The sequence below is a fragment of the Hippocampus zosterae genome, chromosome 10 (assembly GCF_025434085.1).
Source record: "Hippocampus zosterae strain Florida chromosome 10, ASM2543408v3, whole genome shotgun sequence".
Taxonomy (NCBI): Eukaryota; Metazoa; Chordata; class Actinopteri; order Syngnathiformes; family Syngnathidae; genus Hippocampus; species Hippocampus zosterae.
In genome coordinates this window covers 20,437,923-20,464,163 of record NC_067460.1, presented here as the reverse complement: position 1 = coordinate 20,464,163, position 26,241 = coordinate 20,437,923, and the positions used below count along the sequence as shown (strand labels likewise).

General features: G+C 42.0%; 1 long non-coding RNA gene across 2 annotated transcripts; it reads left to right on the top strand.

The window, feature by feature from the left end:
- The first annotated feature begins 19 nt into the window (after positions 1-19).
- On the top strand, positions 20-26,126 carry LOC127608867 (uncharacterized). 2 transcript variants are annotated; one of them, XR_007964403.1, is made up of 3 exons: positions 20-1,693; positions 25,337-25,418; positions 25,544-26,126. It is a non-coding gene; the product is annotated as an uncharacterized LOC127608867 (long non-coding RNA). The 2 variants fall into 2 exon arrangements; XR_007964402.1 differs by lacking the exons at positions 25,337-25,418; positions 25,544-26,126 and adding an exon at positions 2,442-5,183.
- The last annotated feature ends 115 nt before the right edge of the window (positions 26,127-26,241 follow it).

Here is a 26,241-nt window from a genome sequence, read left to right as displayed (position 1 = left end):
GTTGTCATATATATATACATATATATATAAAATGGAGATACACACGCTCGGTGTGTGGCGGGTGTGCAAATGGAACACATCATTCCTGGATGAGGAAAGCAAAAAGTTTACAACGTGAATGTAAAATTAGGTAAAGTAAGATAAGAAGATCAGTAAAGAGAAGAATTAATTGTCATTTCTAAATTTGAGGTTCTGCAGTTTGTTTGGATGGTGATTCCCAGGCAGTGCCAGTCCCAAGCCAGCATAAATATTATCTGGGTTGTGTCAGGAAATCCGACGTAAAAATTGTGCCAAACAAATCATGCGAGTGTCTCACGGTGGCGACCACTCACAGAAAAGCCAAAAGTTACAACATAATTCATTTAATTATTATCGATGAACTAACTATTGCGTCCTACACAAAATCATAAAAATATAAGCCTTTATGGAGGTATTTTTTATATTCATGTGTTATTTTATTGACCATAAAATTTATTGATTTAAATGAAATGAATTTCAATACTTAATTAATATATTTTAATGAAACACTATTCAGGGGGTGACAGCTAAAATAATGCGACAAATATGGACTCTTGAACATGTACTGTCAATGCTCAGTGCGCTGGATTGATAGAAGGTGTGGGTTGTACAGCTTTTAGCCTGTGTCCTACATACCGGTACTTTACCCACCTCTGCTCTCAAGTGACTTCTACATGACGAGTGGCACTTCAGGAGCGTTACAAGAAAAAGTGCCTTGCTTTGAGAGCAACTTTTAAGTAAGGGGAGCAAGATAAGCCTCTTTCACACACAGATGCCACAAAAGAGGAGCATCCAAGCCAGAAGAGAAGATCATGCTTGCTTTTCACACAGAAACCAGCAAAGCAGGATATTGAAAGGATTGTCTTTGCATTCACAGTAACACGGCATCCACTCACAAAAATAAAGATGACATTTTTCAGTGCACTTCTTCAAGTTTAATGATTGAAATTCAAATATAAATTATTCAGATTCAGTTTCTGGTGGCACATATTGAGCATATAGCCATCTTTTTGAACGGTAACAAATTGCTTTCAACGGAGCAGGGAGTAAAAGTCAATATTGAGTTTAAAGCTTCACACCCTTGCGGCTCTGATGCAACCTTCAACATGGAATATTCATGGGACACCTTTTGCAGAAAAGGGATTTTTGTGGAGGAGTGACTTTTTCTGTCCTTTAAGGCAGAGGTCCCCAATCGTCGGTCCACGGACCGGTATCGGTCCGCAGGGCATTTGGTACCGGGCCGCACAGAAAGAACTTGCCTTAATTCCGTTTTATTTATTTCGGAATACGAAAGATGTTTTATTTTGAAAAATTACCGGATTCTTCGTTACATCCGTCTGTGTCACGCTTGACACACGTCAAACCACGCTTCCGCGTCACGTGACCTATTACGCTTAAAAAAACGACTGCTGGAGATCGCAAATGACGGTGGCCTTAAAAACAACGTTCGAGACAACTGGATTAAAGTTATGGTTGAATATTCTGAGATCGCCACAATAGCACTGTTGCTATTTCCGACATGCTACCTGTATGAGGCGGGGGTTTTCTGCAGCTATGGTGACTAAAACAAAATTACGAAGTAGACTGGACATAAAACACACACCTGAAGTGTCATTATCTCCTACTACCACGAGATGGGACCGTCTGGTTGCAGAAAATCAAGCTCGGGGCTGTGGTGAGTCGTCATTTTCATGCACTTTTAATTTGCATTATATCGTATTTTGAAGGCATTAAACTTTACCTTCGCGATCAGAGTGTTGCGGCTAGATTATACGATCCTTGTGTTTATTGTTAATATATTTTGAAAACTCCACAGTTTTCATGCAGCTCATACCATATTATTTTGTTGTATTATTTCCGCCACACCTTAAATGCCGGTCCCTGAAAATATTGTCTGACATAAACCGGTCCGTGGGGCAAAAAAGTTTGGGGACCCCTGCTTTAAGGGCAGTGTGAAATGGCTTTGATTTGAGTGATACACTACCCACTTGTATGCTCCCAAATGACTCAATCCCTCCAACCTCCGACCAACAACAAATATGATTCTTTAACACCCCCCCCCCCCAAATAATTAATTAAATATATAAATATATAAACAACCTTCATATCTACCTATCGGGTAGCTTGATGGAGTGCAGTCAATAGGCCTTTATAAAATGGCTACGTAGGCTTAATCAAAGCATAATGAATAAATAGATGTATGTTTTCTCTCCTACTTCGGTTCAACAAAACGCATCATTAAAACAAGTGGACTACTGCTTAAAAAATGAGAAGGGAAAAAAAAGTTGCCTGAAAGAATGTTGTTGTTCCGTTGGAAAGATGTCGCTCCCATGTGGTCATTGGAGGAACTGAATGACAGGAAAGGAAAAGTGCTCCTCCTTCCTACCTGGTGCATTTATTTTCATAGATTTTCCTCATTTTAGTTTCTGCCTATCATCGAACCCTTCATTGCTGAGTGAATGGAGCAAACACGGCGTGTCATCATTCTAATGCATTTAAAATGGCTAACAGCACAAGCATTTTCGCATCATCTACTGTCAAGATTTTCCTTCCAGAGTACTCCAGTATAGTTGAACAAGCTTATACTAATGTACATTTTGTGACTTCTAGAGTATGCCTAGTAACATATCAGCAAATATCCAGAAGCCTCATGCATTTCAAAAGTGTACACTACTGTATATGGTTATTGGTTAATATAATGTACAGGTGTAGAGATATTTTTAAGTTGCATTGTTGAGTCACTCATTTTCAAAGTGCATTCTGAAGGACATTTATTTTTCCAATAATAAAAAAGCTCAGTGGGTTGTTTCATTTGTCACGGTGTCAGAAGAAATGATTCATCAAGTTCCAACTGACTGAATCATCGTCACCTATGTACTGGTGGTTGTGGAAAATAAAATCGCCACATAAACCTAACATATTGTTTCTTATGCTAGTGGTCCTCAAACAGCAGTCAGCGACCCCCCAACCCCTGTCCACAAACCAATTTGCAGATTACTGCATATTACTTTTGAGCAAAATGCAACAATCTTGCAACCAGGCATTTAAAGATCATCAATTCATAAAATGGGTCATGTGCAGTTATGTCACTCGTGAACGGCAATGTGTCCTCAGTGTGTGGAAAGAAGACTTATCAGGATTTGTGTTAAAGATTTGCCACTCAATGATGTGCCTTGATGAGAGCCCCCCCACAGGAGGATGAGTTTCATTTCATTGTTACGTGTTCGGGGGGACAAGTTGGTAGCCGAATGGACTTCAAGGTTCTCGTATCAGTAGACAGTTTGACTTCATTTAAGTCTGCATTACAAATTTCCATTATTGTTGAGATGGATGAAACTTGTTTTTAGTTGAGGCAACATGTCCCTGCAGAACATTTATTGTAAATAAAATACAGAATAAAGGCCTTGCCAATGGAAACAAAATAGTCTTGTCATTTTTTTTGTACTTTGAGAGTAGTTGAGGATTTACTATCAAAACTAAGTGAAGAAAGTGATCAATTAAAACACACAATGAGCACTTATAATGGGTTATTTTTTATTGTTATAAAAAAGACAAACCTAGAGCAAGAGCCTCCAGATTTTTGATCATGAATTTCATGAAGTTGAAATGTGATATTGTACCTCATTTCCAACTTTAGTGAAAAGTACTCAACCCAAATATCCCACCCTTCTTCCCCCGATTAGCACCACCATCATCATCATCATCTACTTCGATCCGGTGGACAGCAGAGCAATGAGTCCGGAGGATGCCCCAATTGACAAGATGTAGTTGCTGGGAGGGAAAGTGTGTTAAGGCAAAAGCTTCCCTTATTGTTTGTTGCAAATGAAAGATTTTCTGGAACCATATGTGCAGGGTGATAAAGGATACACGGCAGGATTGAAGTTCTTGAGCAGGAAGAAGGAAGCGATGATGACAAGCACCAGGAAGAGGGTGTTGTTGTAGAAGATGGAGAATGTGGTAGCCTCGTAGTCAGCAACCTCATTCTTCTTCCACAGGATCCTGAGGCAACAGGAAAAAAAGCAGCTTAAGTAATGTGAGAAAAGGACAATATGCTGTGTGCTTTATTGTATATTAAAAATGTATATATTTGAAGTCATCAGCAGTTCCCCTTTCGTCATCAGCTTTTCACCTCTCGTCCTTCTCCTTGCGGGACATCTTGCGATTGTCGGCCTCAGACAGCTTCCTGGTCACCTCCTTGGAAACGGCATCCTCGCGTTTCTGAGCAACTCTGGAAGGAATTGGAGGGGTGACAAGAATTGGTGAGTGATTGACTTGAGTATCATAGGGGAATTATAAAACATCAGCTGTAGAAAAGAGGAGCAGGGGAGTTTGAAACTATTTCAGTTTCAATATCAGTGAAGGCTGTCCAAAACAAACTAACAGTCCTAAACTGGGTTTCAGCCAATTCACTGTATAGGGTGTCCCCACATGAGCAACTGACAGCAAAGATGGCATTTTTGCATCATGTTCACATAGTAAGAACTGGATATTTAGTTAATACTGTGGTTGAATAGAATATCAGTGACGTATCAAGACGTTCCGTCAGCCCATCTTACTTGTGCTTGAGAACAAACTTGACATTCTTGTATGCAAAAGCCACCAGGTAGGTGCTGGCTAGAGTCATCACAGTGTACAGGAACGCAGACTGGACCAGATCCATATGCCAAATCCTCCAGAACAGCCCTAGAGACAAACGAGAACCAAATGATACGTCCCACAGGTTACAGTGAGCTTCGTTACGTTTGGAAAATTGGAATGTATCCATTGTGAGACAAATGAAGGTTTTCTTTACTTAATGGCATCCCCTGTAGCAGCACAGCTATGCTAACATTAGCCAAAAACACTTTATCTCTCTTTTGGCTGATTACTAATCATATTTCTTGTAGTTTAGGCACCGTATCCGACGTCTTTTCGTTCCACCGTGACGCTTGACAGCGTGGCAGAGTTGCAGAAAGCAATTGACCGCAGCGAAGTACTCACAGATAGGGATGGCAGAAACAATGAGAGCATTGGCGTAGAATAGCGCGGTGGACTTTGTCGAGAGGTTTCTGCTGAAGTCCTGGAGGAGAAGGTCTTCCTCTGACTGCTGTTTGCTGGTGACTTTAGGCGGCATAACTGCGAGAAGTGACTGAGAGTCCTGGTTGACTGCTCGGCTAACGACAGAAGAGGACTGACACGTCGCTAGGAGAACTCCAAGAGGGACGCGTCAGCATTAATCCGGAAGTAGAACACTTGCTTTCTTCTTCGCATTGTTTGCTCAGCAACGAAATGCACCGTTCCATTCCAACATCGCCGTCTACAGGTAATATATGATTATTGCAAATGAGCAGTTGAAGTCAAAGGAAGAATGCTGTGGTACAAATAATCTTGCAAAGTGCCTGAAAACGATACTTGAGTAAAAAAAAAGTGTAAAATAACTTTTGTAGAAGTTAAATTCATCTTGTAGAATATTACTTAAGTAAAAGTCTTAAATTTCTCAAATGTCAACAACCCAACTTTATTCATAGAGCACTGTAAAACAGCCACAGATTTCATTAAAGTGTTGTACATAAAGTTTTTTTTTATGTTCGGGTTCAAACAATCAAAGAATTGAAACATTAAAATAGCACGGTGATGTGTTAACATGACACAGCAGATGGTTCACTTCTCTTCTTGGTAGAAATGTTACCTCATCATGACTAATGCATATTTTCCTCCTCCATCAACTTTTTGTTCCTGCAACATAAGCATGCTTGGATGAACACTGTGTAACAGTCCATTGTTATAGTGTGCTATCACGCCACATGATGACATCTCTTTAACCTACTGTGTCAGTTGGTCAGCTTTTCCTGAAACTTGAGGAGAAAACTTTTTTTTTTTTGTCATGGGCTCACTCGGAATGTACCTGACAGCTTTACTCATAACTAGCGTGTTGCGAAGCTGCGGAAGTGTTATTTTGTTGAGAATATACAGGTGTTTTTGGAAACTTGAGAAGTCTTTGCTCCTTTGGCTGTCAGGTGGCACATGTCCACACCTGGTTTCCTCACTGGCTCAGATCAACACGTTGCAACTGCCTGTCCATTATTTTTACTAGGTCAGAAGAAATGCTTTGAGAGCAGAAAATAAACCCGATGCTTGCATGACTGTTAAATTCAGCAGCAAGTCGCGTATCAGTTTCTTTCCTCTCTTCTTCTTTCCCAACATTCAGTAAACTCCACTTCTCGTTTTATGTATTAACGGAGAAGTGTGCCTCGGTACTTCTTCCTACTCACATTCCACTAACTAGAAGTTCTTATCAAGAAGAAACGACACGCGAGGTGAAATCTCTCATCACAGTGCCGAGTGACAAAGAAAAAGTATCAGCTTTATTACACTTAGTGCAGTATTTGACTTTAATTACCTTCACTAAGCGCAAGAAGGAGGCAAATTACAGCATGTCTTATTGATCTGTTTGTTGGTATAAAGAGTCTATTAAAAAATGTTTAATCTACTGACAGACATCTACTTCAGTTGTTTGGCTTTTGGCTTAAGATAAAAAGGAAATAAAATTTTAATAAATTGTTATCTGCTCGAACGTCCAGCAGATGGTGCTAGTGAGGCTCTGCCTCACTTTCCGCTCCAGATTGCTGGTCACTGAAGGATCAGCATCTTACTTCCCATCTCTGTAGCATTAGGCGCCACTTTATTGATGTCGTCAGCCATTTTTGAAATTTAATTTCACTTCAAGGTCTGACCTTTTGAGCGCCAAGTGGTGTGTATCCTGCTTTTCAATTTTCCTGAGTGCAGCATTACGTACGGTATTACAATAGCGACTGATCTGCAAAGTGGGAGGTATCCATTACCACGTGGCTAAAATGGGCAGCGTGCAGAGTAATACGAACAATCGATTCAATGTTTGCGCACGTATGACTTCTCCAATAGTCGGTAACTCGAGTCCTGAGTGTTAAAATGACTCGCAAGCATTCCAATAATCATTTGCACAAGGCACTCACGCAGCTCCTCACGAGTCCTTTTTGTCATCATCCAAAGATTACCGTGGACATGTTGTTTGCTCCTGCAGACCAATTGAAAATAAGCAGACAGATATTTGACCTGCTGCTGCCCCCGCATCATAGCTTAGCCCCCTGCTGCGCTGCTCTCTTTCTCAACTCTGTTTGCAGCTGGCAGTGCGTGTGAAATGAGTGTGATGCATCCGGGGCAGGTTTGCGTGATGTCCCTCTCTTTACGTGGGGCTAGAGTTTAAGGATTAACTGTGCACTTCAGGGGTGCAAGTAGAAGAAAACTAGGAGGAGCAGGAAGAGATCCCAAATGGCCTTCTAACACAATGCCAGGTTCACTCACTCTCCCTCATGTTGATTACTTTGGCTTCGGAGACACCGCGGGCACACTGACCAACACACACACATACTCTGACTGTAGCCTGGAGTGTGTGCATGACAGATCACCTAAAGTAGACAGAGCCCTTGTCTTCCTTTTCAATGACTTTGTCACACATGCCTAAGGGTACACTCTGGGAGTCCTACTTTACATATGCATGCTATTACATATATGTATGTGTCTACTATATGCGTGTTGTGTTTTACCGTGGAAACATAGCGGAGATGTGACATTCGTCTTTTTTGTTGTTGTTGTTTTTTGTTTATTGAACATAAAACATATACAGTAATAGTTTGACAGAAAATAAGGTAGATAAAAAAGTAAAAAGAAAGAAATCAGTCTTCATTCAACACAGTTATTATGTTCAAGGGAGTAGGATGAAGTAAAAAACTTATCTAGTCCTACCCCGTTATGTGTTTACATCTACTAAATCATTTTTATATCAATCAGAAAAGAAAAAAAGTAAGAAGAAGTCTCCATTAAGGCTCATACTTTACCCTTAACCGTGATATTTTTACAACTTGGTTTGCCTTCTCAGGCAGTAGTGATGTCAAATTGCAATGGAACCGGGATATTGGTCAACCTATGAATTTGTTTGGATTTTGCAGAAAAAAATGCTATTTATTTATGCTACAACAGGTGTAAGTGATAATAACAACAATAATAATAAGAAGAATAACAATAAGTCTGCGATTGGCTGGCAACCGGTTCAGGATTTACTCCGCCTACTGCCCGAAGACAGCTGGGATAGGCTCCAGCACGCCCATGACTCTTGTGAGGATAAGAGGATTAGAAATTGGATGGATGCATCATAATGAGAAGAATACAGTATTACGTTTTGTAATGCTTCCTTATTAGGGCTGTATAGGTTGAAGTTTTTTTTTTTAATGTGCAATCAATTAAAAAAAACAACAACCCAAAAACAGTTGGTTAACATCCTTGTTAATTCACCCCATCTGGTCCGTTATTTGGAATGAATGATGCAAAAAAGGAACAAAACGTCAAAGACAAATCAAATCCTTCATATAAAGTCAACCGTTTGATGTTCACTCAACTGAACTGACATATGACAATGGTTCAAACCATTTTCCCCTCTGAAATGTCCAAAGCCGTTCAGCCCCCCACCCACTCCCTGTTTTCTTTGACCGAAAAGTCACATGTGAACAGCAAGTAGTAAATATGTATGCCTTGTCATGTATTAAGTGTCATCTCAGAGGTGTACCGAGTGGACCGCAACACATTCCTTCAGAAGCAAGAAGCAATGAACTTAATAGTGACACGCCAGCACTCATTTAAAATGACATTTGCCTTGACTCTGAACAAATGATTTCATACCCTTGGTTTGAAGTACAGGCGAGCAGACAGTTGGTCACATGGTCCCTTTTGATGAATTTGAAGCAAAATAACATGATATGAATGTGTTATTGCTGAAATGTGGCATCCGCTCCGAAGTTGAAAGGGGCTCACATGAAGGGAGCTCATGGGCATGTCCTTTTTGTTTTTCTTCATTTCCTCCACAAGAATGGGAACATTCCACAGTGCGCAGCTTTCTTCTGCTTATTAAAGCCGAGAAGGCGCCGATGCAGTCCATGACTGATTTTCTTCATGAAATAACTAGATCGGAACAAGCAGCATTTGTGTCAAACAGCACCCTAAAATAACTTTGTATTGCACAATAATGCGGCACATTAGCAGAGCTTAGCGCGCTTTAATATAACTAAGTAGAACACAGTTGCGCGGTCATTTCTCTGAGATGTGTCACAAAGCTTTTCACGAAGTGGGCGCAGAGAGCGGGAAAGGAATATGACTTAAAAATATCTGTCCGTGTCTGTATAAAGATTGACAGTTTTCAACTTGAACGTGTCATGATATCTGTCACTTAGTAGCGTACCTCATTTGTGTCATTTCATAAATGAATAATAATTTTTTTTATTTATAAGCGCCTTTCAAGACACCCAAGGACACTTTACAATAACAAAAAACACAAAACAATAAGTCTCTCTGTTTACTTAAAAGAGAAGAGGACATGATCTGCTGTAATTGAGGACAGTGGTATTGTCGTCCGGTGTAAAAATAAATTAACTGCTGTATAATACCAAAATGGGGCGGCCCGGTAGCCCAGTGGTTAGCACGTCGGCTTCACAGTGCAGAGGTACCGGGTTCGATTCCGGCTCCGGCCTCCCTGTGTGGAGTTTGCATGTTCTCCCCGGGCCTGCGTGGGTTTTCTCCGGGTGCTCCGGTTTCCTCCCACATTCCAAAAACATGCGTGGCAGGCTGATTGAACACTCTAAATTGTCCCTAGGTGTGAGTGTGAGTGCGAATGGTTGTTCGTTTCTGTGTGCCCTGCGATTGGCTGGCAACCGATTCAGGGTGTCCCCCGCCTACTGCCCGAAGACAGCTGGGATAGGCTCCAGCACCCCCCGCGACCCTAGTGAGGATCAAGCGGTTTGGAAGATGAATGAATGAATGAATAATACCAAAATGTCAAACCTAGATGAAAAAAAAAATCATGATTTTAGGGACATTTGGATGTATCGTTTTCACTCTATTGGAATTTTGGTGTCAATAAAGTTGCTGACAACGCTGTGGTTCAGTAGTTAGATTTATGAGGCTTCAGATTTAAATCTCAGTGAAAGATCTGTGTGGATTTTATACCTTCTGCCTGTGCTTGTGTCTATTTTGGCTTCCTTCTACAGTCCAAAGACATGCATGTTAGCTTATTTCTAATTCTGAATTTCTATTCAGAAGGATTAACTGATCTCAATGGAAGATTCTAAATTGCCTTTATTTGTGAGTGTCCCTTAACCTCTCACCCAAAGCTAGCAGGAATAAGGCTCCAGTTTACCTACGACTCCACCTCAACTTGATAGCAGTCAAGTTTCGCCTAAATGGTTCCACGTGGCAAATTCACATTGCGGTGTACCTCCTTGCGTCCTGTGATTAATGACCCCCTTTCAGCTCCAGGGGGAAGAGTACGTGATCTGCCGGAGTTGAGGGTGTTGCTGTGGCTTCTTTTTGTGAGATGAAGGGGAGAAGAGGGAGTGAAATACTTGTACTTTAAGAGACATGTGTTTACACTTTGTGCCCACTTTTGCCATAAAACGTTTCCTCCACCTCAAGCTGTGTGCGTGCGTACCAGCACACTGCACACACATGCGCTTGTACACGTGTGACCAAAGAGAACAAATATAAACTCGTGTCTGCCGCTTCCACCCTCTTTCTTTCACACACCCACGCAATATGTAATATTGATCATCTTAAAACATTTCCGAATCAGTCCTTGAATATTGGATTACTATTGTACAGGTAGTACAATTGTACTCTGGAGGCAATTCGCTTTTTAAGAAAGCAAAAGCCCATTCTGTTTTTTTTTCCTTCTCTCTTTTAGCGGTGTGTGTTTCAGAGGTGTGACTCATACTGTACGTGCGGAGGTGTAGAGATTATTTATTGGGTCAGCCGGACCCGGGCGCTGAGATACATAACTATCCGGACTGCGATGACACAGGCTGAGCTTTCCGCAAAGTTATGGTGACCCTCCAGGCGGAGCTCAGTCCCAAAACAAAATCTCACGTGGTGTCATTCCTTTGCTCCGATAAACCTCAGATTTCACTGTGTACTCAAACAGAAAGAAGATAAGAACGGGCTGCTCTGTTTTTCTTTGTGTGAACGCAGACCTCTGTCCCATTCTGGGTAGCTGCATTCTCTTTTAGATCTGCTTGGTCACAGCACGACTCGACTCTAAAGTAAATGGACTGTCAACGCGTTCTCATTTAACCCTTTCATGCACCAATAATGTTAACTTGTAACCTGATAAAATGATCAGCTGGCCACTGTAGTAACTGCCGTGCCTGAAAGGGTTTTAATCTTTTCAACTGCTTGTTTTCAAATGTTTATTTAGGAACAGTTTTGGATTTGAGTTGTGCAATACATTTCAATGCAATCATTGTACGTTCTTTTTTCGATTAAAGTACAATTTATTGGCTGACAATAAGGAAACTCTTGCCTCTTTCATTTGGATCTTCAACCAAGACGTGAAAGATTTTTTTTTTACTCGGCACTTTCCACCCTGACACAAAGTTTTATGTAAACTGATTTTGTGACAAACAGTGATTAAAACAATACTTCTAGTGTCAGCACTTCTATGCTTGGAAATGCTCTGCACAGACTGCGTTGTGTGAAAGTAGACAATGTGGACCTAACCTGCTGCCGGCTCCGTCTGCATTAGAAGCGAAGCTGCGGCAAAAGATGTTGACGGTTTGGCAGTGGAGCATTTGGCATCTGAAAGGTCACCGCGGTGGATTTGGAAGAATTTAGTGTGTGTGTGTGTGTTTGTGGCCGCTTGGCTGCCAAAAGCATTCAAAATGTGTGTCTTTCTTATCAATTCTGTGTGAAAAGAGCAGCAGAGGGCTATAAACAAAGACACAGGAAGTGCTGGACACAGCACAAACAAAGTAGTAGGGATCCCTGCCAAACACACACACAACACACACACACACTCACACACACACGCGCTTGACTTGTGCTAGTGTTGTTCCAAAACTGCATCAGACAATACATGTTTAGACTATAAAGTAGGATTAAATACTTCCTGTATGAGGCAGGGACGGCCCGGTGGTCCAGTGGTTCGTGCGTTGGCTTCACAGTGCAGAGGTACCGGGTTCAATTGCAACTAGTGGTATTTAGCTTCATGAGAATAGTAGCACAATTAAAGGAAGTCAAAGTATGAAGTCGTGTGCTTTATACACCATTGCAAACTCCAACCCAAATTATAATCGGATTGACAAACGATTACCTCTCTCACAGTGCCGGTCAAAATTGCATGATTATCTCATCAAACCTCATTACGCAACAGTGTGCACTATTTCAGTGGCAATATCGTTCACTTGCTGCCCCATGCATTCCATGAAAAACAAGAGCAGCTGATTTTCACCAGTATTGTGCAATGACCCGATTCGTGGAATTTATTTACCGGAAAATTATTTGCTCTGGCTCGGCATTAAAAAAAAAAAAATAAATAATAATGGCAACAAGGGCACTCATGAGAGTTTTTGCAAGAATGTTCTGAATGTGAATTATTTCAGACCGAATGTATCTCAGCTGTAGCCCTCAGAGACGTCTTTGTGATCCCCATAATTTGGGGCGATTTAGTTTGGCGGTTGATCGACTGCCATGGAACACATGTGTTTGTTGCGGACAAAACTGAAATACTCCGGAGTTTTGGGTACGACAAATGTGACCTTTCAAAATCATGCGAGACCTCATGATTTAAGTCCGTATGCCTTGTGCCGTAATAAGATAAGATAAGATATCCTTTATTCGTCCCACACTGGGGAAATTTACAGCCTCCAGCAGCAAGAATGTATGTAGAAAGAAGAAAGGAGACAGAGAAAAAAAACAACAAACATCTTTCAATTAAATACAATATGAACACAAATGGATAAATCGCAGTACTATTTACAATTTTCCTTCACATCATTTAATTATTATTATTATTATGATTGTTATTTTTTATTCATCAGCCTGACAGCAGTCGGTAGCTAATGCTATGTAATGACCTTTTAATATGCCTATTGGCTGTGCGAACGGCTGTACTATATTTCACGCTACTGTCTATTGTGCAACCAGTGGTAAAAATGAACCGAGATATATTTTGACGGCGGTAGATAAAAACGGCGGACCTAAAGTTACTTAAAAAAAATAGGCTAGTGGAAATTCTAATTGGCTTGTCAATTTAGAGACTCAACAGGCACGTTGGCTGCTTTCCAAAAAGTTCTTTTCGAACCCTGGGCGTGTGCACATGTCGGTTACCACCTCGGTTCATCTCAAAGATGTTTGATGGGTCGATGTCAAGACTCTTAGGTTTTTCTACACCGATCCAACCACAACGTTTCGGTCCATTCCCCGGGTACGGAAAAAGGCCTTCTTAAAGTGTTCAGAGGTTTGTCCTTTGAGACTTTCTGCATTTTATTCCATGTTAACGGATTAAAGGATGCTAATCACATGTGCGTTTGCGTGCAGCTGTTCGCTATAATTTCTGGTGAATCTACGAACATGGCGTCCTCAGATGGCGCAGTTGCGGAACATGTGTGAGATAACAAAATTCTTTTTGAGTGATTCTTTAAAAGCAGTCTGCACTTGTGAAGTACTTCAATGTGGATATTCTAGCTCACCATGTGAGATGAACGTCAGATGCTCAACAATGACCGCCAAAAAATTAAAGGACAAACAGTTTCTTCAATGAACCTAACATACTCGTTTTTTTACACTGTGAGTAGCTAGATATGGAAATTATCGGCTATATACACTCTCGGCGCCTTTGCGATTTATAATCCGGAAAATACGGTATATGGTTTCAGTCATAATATGTGGCCCGTTATAAAAATTATTGTGGCACCGCTGGCCGAGGTTGAAGCGGGTACCTCATCCGAGTTCCATGTGTGCCGAAGTGATGCAAACCACAGCTGGTCGTGTTCAAGGGTCAATTCCTTCGACTTTGGATGTTGCAGCACCGAACTGCACTCCAGTCATGCACCATTTAGCTGCACTGGGCTTTTTTTCTTGCTGACCTCACTCTCCTTTTTCAATACAATTTCTCTCCTTACTGCAGCTAACAGCCACATGCTGAAAAGTAAACAGAAGAACCTTTTTTTTTTCCCCAAGCGAGACAACCACATGGGGTCGTGTCAGGGTTGTGTCATTGAAAAGCAGCATGATTTGAGTTTGACTTTTATCCATCAAAAGAATCCAGCGCATATGAAATGCAACTAGAGATTTGCGTGTCAAACACCAGCTAGAGCAGATGTGTGCACAGTGGAATGAGGGGCCACCGTAAAAAAAAATAACACGAAGGTTTCCACGCATGTGTTCATCAAAGGCTTGAAATGACTTTCTCGCTGGTGTGCATGCGTGGTCCTTAGACTGGAGGATGCGTTCAAGGTGCATGCGAGAATAGAGTTCGTGTCCAATTGCACCATGAGAGGCTAACATGCTTGCATGAGAGAGGAGTGGTGTGAATATGTGGATGTGTTGTGTTCCTGATTGAGACAGAGGTTTCACTCTCACGGGAGTTCTCCGCATGTTTGCAACGTGAGCACGCGGGGAATTAACGTGTGAGTGAACGGCCTGCTAAATGAGGAGTGGACTAGACGGTGGAACAAATGCGCAAGTGTGCATTTACATATGTCAACGGTTGTCCTAATGAAATGTGAAAGCCCTCCGAGTCACCTCTGCCAACCCCCTACCACCGCTGCATTGAATACTGTCTGCCCATCTCTTGTCTCACGCACACAAACACGCATGCACTCGGGGCTTGTGTTAACGTGGAAGCGTTAGCGTGGAAAGAGGTGGGTCGCGGCCCCTCTCCGTCTATCCCGCGAGGCCATGCTTTTCCCTGGGCGTGTTGCTCGTACAGCTGGCAATCCCCGAGCCTCCGGACACACGGACACACATGCATGCAGACAGAAGCACGCTGGGCAGTATGTCACGAAGCTGCTGGCATGGAGAATAGACGGGTCTGACACCAGAAATGCAGACAGCCGTTGCGGGCATGCACGGGAGAGCATGGCGAGCACAAGCGTGGCGTGTTCCATTGTGACTGCATGTGTGCGCATTATGTCACCAACGCCTTTGATGATGAATCAGAGGACTGACTAGCTGAGCAATTTGCAGAAATCCCGTTCTTGTTGTTCAAGGCGTTTTGAGACAGTTCGCCGTTAGCTCAAAATGAGTGGATGTCAGGTTGCGAAGTCGGAGCCAAATGCCACGGAAATTCGCGCCCGCAGCACGACTTACAAGTCTGCACAGGAGAGCAGAGAAGAACATACCGGTCATTGTTTTCAGCTCACTTGACTAATTTGATGCATGATAATGTGTTTTTCTTTTAGCTGCTTTTCACTTGTCGGGGATCGCTCAACTGTTCCTATTCACCGGCTCAACAATCTTTGAGGAATAGACGGTAATTGTTCAATAGCGGTAGAAGGACTACCCCGTGACAAATGTAAACTTGTTTTCATTTGAGAAAACCGAAAAGAAAAATCAGAATGACACTAAATGTGTCATTGAGTGTAAAAAAAATTAAAAATCAAAATTAAACGATAGCTTCATGTAAAAATAAATAAATAAATAAATAAATAAAAAATATATATGTATTTCTTTTATTTAAAATATATATTATATATATATATATAGTATTTTTTTTATTAAAAAAAAATATTTTTTTTACATGAAGCTATCGTTTAATTTTGATTTTTAATTTTTTTTTACACTCAATGACACATTTAGTGTCATTCTGATTTTTTTTTTCGGTTTTCTCAAATGAAAACAAGTTTACATTACTGTAACTTGCTATGCATATTGTGACGGTTCTAAATAATGAGGCTGGTCGTTCATTTGAAACAAGCGTCCGACGGAAAACCCGACAAGCTGAAGAGAAAGGAAAATGTCAACGTCACATGAGCTACGCCGTGGTCCTTCATGACATCTTGCGTGCTAATGGCTGAAAATGGCTCTGCCGCACATACATTTTCCAAGTTACTCTCGAGTGAATCGTGGAGTTCTTTGACTGACGCTTTGAACAAAGTCAGTAGCAGGCAACACATTTTCCACATTACCTACTCCCACTCCTGTCTCTATTTTAGTGTCCTCTCACATTTACTACACTCTTTAGAGCGATAACTTCCTTTCTGCCGTCCATTATCTCAGCGTAATTTATGGTGGTTCGACCAATGTCGTTTTATTTTATGGACGCTGTCATTTAATTCCTTCTCAATTTTTATGTCTCAATGACAGTGGGTCAGCCACTGAACACATTCATGCTTTTTTTTGGGGGGGTACAAATAAATCAATAACCAAGACATTGTTTGAGAGTGATGGGGATATAAATCATGAGAGTAATTTATCACTGCGCAAAAAATACGTGCTTTTCTGTGAGGATATTATGGAAGTACCATCAGTTGAACTTGTGACAGGAAACTTCACATTTTCTACAGTCTTTATTCAATTGTATTGAATAACAGTTGTTCTATTCCAGGATACGGCCCAATGTTGACTGCACAACTTCCTGTTGCCATGCGGGACAGAGCGTTCGATCATTGCTTCCTCCCTCAGTCTCTAAGCAAGGCCGCAGTGTACGCACACACACACAAGTATTGTCCTCTACATTGTTCTATGTTTGTCCGTGGTTGCATGACAACCAGTGTTAGATATTAACTCGGAGCCATGGAGCAAAAGGTGAACGTTCACACGCGTTGGCACGTGTTTCTGTTTTGCTGACTCAATAAAGGTGTTGCGCATGATCTACCGTGTACGTTTGCAGTACATTCCGTGTGCCAAACACATTTACCTGATGCATCACAGCAGTCAATCGGTTCTTTCCCCGGTAATGGAATGCTCTGTGTGCATGCTTTTACTGGACCACAACGCAGTTTTCCCAGTTGCGAACCATTTTTTCGGTTGCTCCATATAAAACACAGGCGGAAGCCAAAGGCTCCCATTTTTGCCGTACGCGTTTTCTTCCCCAGCTGATGCTTTAGCATTATAGGCTTTTGGAATGGTGGATAGCGGTCAGGGAGCAGGTCAAAGAAATTAACAGACTAACAGAGACAAAACGCAACTGTGATACAAGGGCCTATATCCTCTGGAGCAGTACAAAACCAGTATTTATCTAATAACATGCATGGCACAAGCTTAAAAAAAAGACAAATAAATAAATAAATGAAGTACTTACCAGCTATCACGATGATCAAATGTGCAGATGTGCGCAGACCAGTTTTACTTGTCCACGTTGGCCGTAACAAGTTTTGCTTTGACCTGAACTGAGCTTGCTTTGTCCTCTGCTTGGCTAACAGAGGACGGAAAATGCTGACATCATCCACGGCCTTTTCTCGTTCGCCCCGGGAGGATGAATTTGAAATCTGATTGGTTTAAGAAAAAAAATTGCTCCAGAATGGCCGGCCAATTCTAGCCCAACCTGGTCCAGTGATTTTCCCTTTTTTTTTTTTTTTTTTTTGGTCTGTTGTTATTGTTTTGTAATTGACCCCAATTCCTTTACCATGGGAGCACACATCATCAATTGGGCGTTTTTTAGTCTCACCTGCTGTCATACAGTCACACTCTGTGTACTCACCACTCAGCTAGAGTCAATAAAGTACTTTATACGCCTGGAGGGTTTATTGTGTGATCACGTGTCCATAATGAGCCAATCAAACCAGGGGAGATTTATACGAGTTGAGGACATGCGGCATGGATTTCTCCAAAGTTCTAAAAGTGGACTTGGAAAAGAGTCTTTTTCAAAATAAGTGGACGGACCAGTATATTTTGCCAGTCCGTCATTATTTTAAGCAGAACCAAACTGTAATCGTCAGGCGGTCAGTCCGTCATGTTAGGGACACTATTCATTCATTCATTCATTCATCTTCCGAGCCGCTTGATCCTCACTAGGGTCGCGGGGGGTGCTGGAGCCTATCCCAGCTGTCTTCGGGCAGTAGGCGGGGGACACCCTGAATCGGTTGCCAGCCAATCGCAGGGCACACAGAAACGAACAACCATTCTCACTCACACTCACACCTAGGGACAATTTAGAGCGCCCAATCAGCCTGCCATGTTTTTTGGAATGTGGGAGGAAACCGGAGCACCCGGAGAAAACCCACGCAGGCCCGGGGAGAACATGCAAACTCCACACAGGGAGGCCGGAGCTGGAATCGAACCCGGTACCTCTGCATTGTGAAGCCGACGTGCTAACCACTGGACTACCGGGCCGCCTTTTTAGGGACACTAATGGACAAAAAAAAACACTTCTGTCAGTGCTGAGTGACGAAGACTTAGTCCATCAAGTTTTTCGTCATTTGTCAGCAAATGGACTGACGGACCTCGCATCAGTCCCGACAGAATGCTCCAAGATTTAGTATTTTTCTGGAGCCACCTCTCAACAGTACCAGTGACAGCAAAGACAAAAGGGGCAATTATGACAATGAATAGGAAATGGACCTTATTTGTCATGAGGCTGTGCAAGCGTATTGTTGAAAGTGATACCAAGTGTCTCAACCCTGGCTACTCAGTACTAATAAGAATTTTGGAAAAAAAAAAAAGGAACAGCACGTACTGTACACACCTCCCGGGCACAAACACTAATCTCCTTCTGCACTACCTCATGTCACATTAGTGGTGAGAACATGAGGTCTTTGGTTTTTGGATGGTTTTTGGATGGCCCCAAGCTTACAAACGGTGCGCAGTGATCTCGTTTTTTTTTCCGCAGCGTTGCAATGCACGATGACATGGCACTTCGAAGCACACTCGCATACCGTCATACTCACTGATTTATATGTATCGACTAGAAGTGTTTGATACAATTATTTATACGTTAGCAATTCCATTATTTCATATGGGAGAAGTGGCAATGACCCGTGTTTCACTGTTTTAGGATGCAACGAAGTTGGATTGAGCATTAACATAATTGTCTCTGATGAATGCAGTCATCCCTGGTTTTTCGCGGTTTATGGGGAGCAGAAATACTCCCGGAAAGGTGAAAACCTTGCTCGCCGTAGTGCTTCAAGTGTTGTTTTCGAAACCTCTCGATCCTCTCCATAGTGGCCCTCGTTATTCATAGATCCATGTTTGTATTTTCATTTTTTTTTCTTATTGCTTTTGATCTTTGGCTTCGCGTTATTACCTTCTTGACATTTCGTTTGTTTATATTATGCAACGTTTCTCCTGTCTCCTTGTGACCTAGCGATTTATGTTTGTACTTTGCCGGTACGCTTTTCTGGAAATAAATATTTTTTTTCTTATCGCACTTTGTTTGAGCCAGCATTACTGGAATTTGAAAACATTTGCTTTGCTCCAGAACCTGACAGAAATCTGATGACCGTTGGACTATCGATCTTTTAGATAGCTTCTGCATTGATATTGATTCCATATAAAAATGGTCAAAAGGTCAGTAAAACATTAAGATTGCCTACATAGCATGCAGTATGTATTTCATGGCAATGTGGCAACACACAAGTATCAAACTTCACACTCATCTTGAAATATGAGCAAACGAGTGAGGATATAGCATCAACACTAACCCAAAAAAACACAAGCAAACGTCATGGATGAGAGAAAGAGCTCATCCGAAGTCTAGAGATTTACTTCTACAGCCGAATTAGATTACTTATCCATCCATCCATCCATTTTCTGAACCGCTTAATCCCCACTAGGGTCGCGGGGGGTGCTGGAGCCTATCCCAGCCATCTTCGGGCAGTAGGCGGGGGACACCCTGGATCAGTTGCCAGCCAATCGCAGGGCACACAGAGACGAACAACCATCCACGCTCACATTCACACCTAGGGACAATTTAGAGCGTCCAATCAGCCTACCATGCATGTTTTTGGAATGTGGGAGGAAACCGGAGCACCCGGAGAAAACCCACGCAGGCCCGGGGAGAACATGCAAACTCCACACAGGGAGGCCGGAGCTGGAATCGAACCCGGTACCTCTGCACTGTGAAGCCGACGTGCTAACCACTGGACTACCGGGCCGCCCTAGATTACTTATTAAGTCCAAATAATCAGACCATGTCGGAAATTAATGATAGGGGCGAAAACATAAGGAAAATTTTTGTGTATTCTTTTAGAAGGCTAATTGTATTCTTGGAATGACTCCGTGCTGAAGGTGAATGAATACTATAAGCTTCGATTTAAGGTCAAAGCAACAATCACAGGCAGTGTATTATCTTCTGCTGATTCTACGTTCACATGACGATGATAATTCTGGATCAATGTTAAGACGAGGAAGTGATGCAAGGAAAGAATTTGATCATTTTACTCTTTTAGGGCTTCAAAGAAGCCTTATCCAATATGAATTATTTCATGACTACATGGCACAATGGACTTTCAGTCCTCGAAAAGTTCCGTGGTCGTGAAGATGATGAGATTTCAATCTGGGGGGAATCAAGCAATTCGCCTGACACAATTAGAATGAGACGAAACAACACCAATAAACAGCAGTTCTCATCAAGGGTAAGGTTTGCCGTTGTTAATGATGAACTTACTTCTAACTAAGTACTTATTTCTTATGCAAGAAACTTGTTTCCAAATCTAGGAGTGGTCTGTTTGACCTGTCTACTGCATTTCCTTTAGGGTCAAATAAATCAACGAGTACATTGACCAGCTTGCAATTGTCTCGCAACCATTCCAGGGTGTACCCCCGCGTCAACTTGGATAGACTGCAGCTCACCCTAATGAGCTCATGCGTATTAATCGGAATGTCCAATGTACCGATACTCAGACAGAGCACCGCACCAGGACAGGAAAAATCATAACAAAACTCGCACACAAGCACCGTGGAGTCATATGACACATGAGAACTTTGAAGTGACCGCCGCGTTCTGTCAGCCAAATGACAAAAGTGTAAGTCAGCTGCTTGCAAAATGAAACGGAGCGAGTGAGGCTTGAGCTTGTGACAAAGAGGCAGGCCGAGGTCTTCTGACTAAGAAAGCGGCAGATCATCGTGTGTGACACATCCGCATACACGCACGCGCACATAAACTTGGAACAAAGTCAAGCTCATGAAATCAGCTGATGTGGGGAATGAAAACCAAACGGGAACCTTTGGCTGCAAGAACCGAAATGGGATTCTGTCAATGTGTTAATCCCATTACATGAGAAGGTGGACAATGATGCTACAGTACTCATAGTGTGGCTTTAAAATTCAACGTTTAGAGTAGATCAGCAACAGGTGGCATTCATGTACAGTAGTAGAATGTATAGAAGAGGAGAAGGTACAAAGTATCTGTGGCATTCCGGTAGTACGGACCTGCCGGGCTGGTTTGTGGGTCATTAAAATTCCTTTCCTTCTCTCAGCGCTTGGCTTATCGGAAGCCTCTGTTTGTTCCTCATGCGACATGTTGGCTCATGTCCACCCACCTGCCCAGCGTCCCCTCCCACCTTTCACTGTGTTGTCTCCCCTTGTGCCAGAGCACACCGCGTTCTGTGAGTCTTGGAAAGTTGACTCCATTTCCACATGTTTTATTTTCTGACGAGTGAAAGAGTTCCTTCCCCCTTTTGGTTTCCACACGAGAGCTGATTGCCACCTATTTTTATCTATCTTATTGGTGTGTGTGTTTGTGTCGCTTACTCCAGTGGAGCTGGAAAGTGACATCTTTGATGTCACTTCTATGTTAAGTAAGTAAACAAGCAAAGACATGCGCCCGTGGCCTTCATCACAACAACAGGATGACGTACGGAGCTGATATTTGTTATTGTGATTTAATAAACTACACAACAACTACTTTCCTTATTCAAAACCCAGCTCAAAACCCACCTATTCAGACTTGCCTACCCGCCTTAAATCTTTCTTTCTTTATTTATTATTTTATCTGTGTTTTACTATTGGTCTTGGCTGTACAGTGTCCTTGAGTGTTGTGAAAGGCGCTTACAAATGTGATGTATTATTATTATTAACATCATGGGAAATTCATTCATTCATTCATCTTCCGAGCCGCTTGATCCTCACTAGGGTCGCGGGGGGTGCTGGAGCCTATCCCAGCTGTCTTCAGGCAGTAGGCGGGGGACACCCTGAATCGGTTGCCAGCCAATCACAGGGCACACAGAGACGAACAACCATCCACGCTCACACTCACACCCAGGGACAATTTAGAGTGTTCAATCAGCCTGCCACGCATGTTTTTGGAATGTGGGAGGAAACCGGAGCACCCGGAGAAAACCCACGCAGGCCCGGGGAGAACATGCAAACTCCACACAGGGAGGCCGGAGCTGGAATCGAACCCGGTACCTCCGCACTGTGAAGCCGACGTGCTAACCACTGGACTATCGGGCCGCATCATGGGAAATTGATTGTTTAAAAAAAAACACGCACTGAATGATGCATGGAGGTGACCCCCTGGTGAGTAAAATTTCTGTAAAAGTCATTTTCTCAAAATTGCTGTATTGTGATGCGAATGTTATTTTTTTTGTCCAAATATACCAATAATCTTGTATTGCAAGTGACTTGACCCATTTATCTCCGTATCGTAAGGCATGCAGTGAGAACTTATTCAATGCCAATTATAGTGACAAAAAATATACACATAGCCAAACCAATGCAGGTCACCTGCATTTCACGGAGCGTTGTGAAAAAGTGGAGCGAATGAGCATGGAAACGTACTGATTGATAAGCAATAGACTTTGGTGAAATAAGATCAGTTGACCCACACCACACACACGGACGCACTCGGCCTCCGGGGCTATATAGCCCATCCCCACATCGACCTAAAAGCCAGACCATGCCTTTGATCAACATACATTGTCAAGGCACACCGGGTGACCTGTGTGTGAGAGAGGCACAAGAGGGGGCTGGGAGGTCCCAAGCTGAAGTGCGGCTGTGTTACTTCCTGCCCTCTTAAGCTCTGACCCGGGGAAACTCAGCCAAGGAGCCTTGTGTTTAGATGACCCTCAACCTCTTCTGCGCCCCTCCCCTTCTCCCTTTCTATTCGTTCGCTTTTCCACTGCTTCGCTCTTCTTTTCATTGCTGCTTTCCCCCTTGAACCTTAACTATAAACACTTGTCCATTGGACCTGATCATCAAAAGACCACCAACCGGAATGTGTGTGTGCGTGTGTGTGCGTGTGTGTGCGTGTGTGTGTGTGTGTGTGTGTGTGTGTGTGTGACACACCAAACACATTCCTGAAAGGTTTCCATAGCAGCAGAAATCCTTGATAGCATGCTTTGAACCTGAGTTGGATGGGCAGGTCACCGGCTTCGTCCACAAAGGGACACCGTGATGGTCCTGCCGTCTGTTTTCTGCACATTAGGATTCTTGTGGTGTGCAATACAGACCATATGCTCGTTCAACATGAGACTGGGCATAGATCAGCACTAAAAGTGACCCTTGCTTTTTGAATTGTAAACATCCCCAAGATGCATGCTAGTTGGCCACACACACACACACACACACACAGGCAATATCTGCAGGAATGTATGTCAAACACTTAGTTTAATTGTTCTTGCAAGATTCCACACGCACCTCTTGGACAGCATGTTTACTGTGAAATTGTTACTTTCTGTCATAAGAGAGCATCCTTTACAAGTCGACGGACTGTTTTATCAGAGTCAAGGTTTTGTCCAGTGTCTTACAAAAGTGGAACAGCATAGGTCGAACATAATGCATTCTGGGACTGTGATGAAAGTCATATTTGTTCAAATTTTAAATGCAATTTTCCCGCATCGGAAATAATGAAAGATTATGATTTTGAGACTGTTGTCATCGTAAAATATGCATAATGCATAATACGTTATACAGGCAGCGCTTCCACTATTTCACAGTTCTTAACTAACAGGCAAAGATAAAATGATAAAGTTAACCGTTATTAATTGTGAAACATTTAATTTACATTTATTATAAATTTACGAAAATTTATGATCATGTGCTGTACTGTGAAGAGCATTTTCCCCAACATTATAACATTTGATAGGTATGGCCAAAGTGTGACAGCTTACATACTTTTTCCTTATTCATGCTTGGGAACGTGCATGTTTCTCTGATGGCAAAGCGTAACATTTGCTGCTGCTGAATCTTTGCATTGGAGTTCACATGCCTGCCCTCCACGCATTTCACCGCAGTTCTCTTTGGTTCTGGAGGGTTTTTTTGGGCTGCAATCAATAAATGATGCGGAGGGAACAGAGTGTGTGAGCGACCTTATGCGGCCTGTCTGCATCAGCGTGTTTGACAAAAGGATGTCAGTTGTACCAGTGACAGCCCCGTTGATGTCAGCACTGTTTTGAACAATACTTAGTTGATGTGCTGCAATCAGGCTTGGAGTGGCAATAACCACACATCTAACATGGCCACAGAAGCCTCTTTGGTAAAAGGAAATAATAGTTTTACTTTGGCAGCACCTTGAACACATTTCATGAGAGTATTATATTCTTATATATTGGGTTATATTATAAACAATTGTTGTACATGACCGTTTATTCCACATATTCATGCAAGTAAACATGCCTTTTTGATTCACGATCTTGATAAAAAGGTATTTGTTTAACAATATGCTCATTACTGTAATGGAGCATACTGAGCAGTCCTTCCAATGCAAATTTCCCCAGTGTGGGACAAATAAAGGTTATCTTATCTTAATATTTGACCACATAAGCGGGTCAAAATATTAAAAACGCAGTTGATACAGCTTTTGCGTGAGATTTCAAAACATGTGGTGGTGTACCTAATGCTGGGGCCCTTTAGTGTTTCAGAGACACTGAAGCCATGACATTTTTAAAAATGTTTCACCAATAAAAAAGACGAGTGACATCAACGCATTGGAACATACAAAAGACACGATGAAAGAAGTGAGACCACATTTCTTGGCCTGCTTGATGGAAGGTTTATTTGTGGAAGAAAATGCCGACTAGAAGAATGGACAAAAAAAGCATAGCTGTGTGCAAATTGGGCTTTGATTATCACGAACGTATTGCAAGCATACATTATCACCTTTTATATAACATTGGAGGAAGCACTGCTACCAGAGCTAACATTAGAGTGAAACGTTTTGGCGCAAGCAAGGCTATTTGTCTCACTAACGATCAGAAGAAATGAACGTAGATTCTAATGGGTTTGTTTTTTTCTCTTTGCCCATTTTGCCATGAGTTCAGTGTAAAAATTGGACCGAGGGCGCTTTCTATAGCACGGCCCCGGCGCTCCTGACAATTTTATGACAGAAAGTAGACTACACTTTAGACCAGGTGAAACTAAGTCTCAGTTGTGGTGCAAGTGTTGCACATTCTGCGTAGCGCGAATCTGTGATGTAAAATGATGCAATTAATAAAAATGTCTGCATGTTATAAACACCCCCAACCGTGATCTTATGGTCCTATCTGTGCTATGACTCCAAAATGTATGTATTAAATTATCATCTCAGTGCTTTATTTTGTTTTTGTTATTTATTTCATGTGCTCAAAGTGCTAATTGACATTGGCAGGTTACCTTTCCATAGAGCGTCCTGTCAGACAAGTTGAGGCTTGAACAATGACTTGTCTGATGCATGTCGGCCAAGGAAGACTCCTCCAGATCTGTCGGTATGCATCCAGGCAATTACTCTTTTATACATCAACTGCTCACAATTTATAACGGGCAAGCCTGTACTTTCCCAAAGAACTTTCATGTCCACTGCTCTGACAGCATCAATATTTCTCCTGAATAGGGCGTCACACCTGCGATTGGCTGGCAACCAATTCAGGGTGTACCCCGCCTAACTGCCCGAAGACAGCTGGGATAGGCTTCAGCACGCCCCGCGACCCTTGTGAGGATAAGCGAATCAGAAAATGGATGGATGGCAGCACACCCCTGGCCTAATTTCTGATAGTTCAGGTTGCAGTGTGTGCAGGTAACTTGTGCTGCTTGCAGTGAGATTTGATTTAAAAATCACTGACACACAAGCTGAACGTTTTCCTGATTGCCAATCTTAACTGTACAAAAGTAATCAGTATGATTTTTTTTTTTGCACTTGAACTTTTTGTGTAGCGTTTTGTAAATAAAGGCTTCATTTTTCAATGAATTTAAATACATGTTATTTCATAAAATTACATGACAGCACAGCTTTTAAAAAATCACTTTACCTTTGCTTCAAGACGAGACAATAAACGTTATCGATACACACAATATGAAATTAAGAAATAAAAAAATGTTGATTATACTGTGTATTTTAAAATAAACCCAATTGTTCATTCATTATAATGTCATGTTTTTATTACTTTTATTACTCCTCATGAAGTTGCTGATTCGCAAGACTCAAAAATCCAGCTTTGATTATATTGTTGGGGGGAGGGTATATATAATTCATCATTAGTAGAATTTATGGATCAGAATCGGAATCAGAATCATCTTTATTGGCCAAGTATG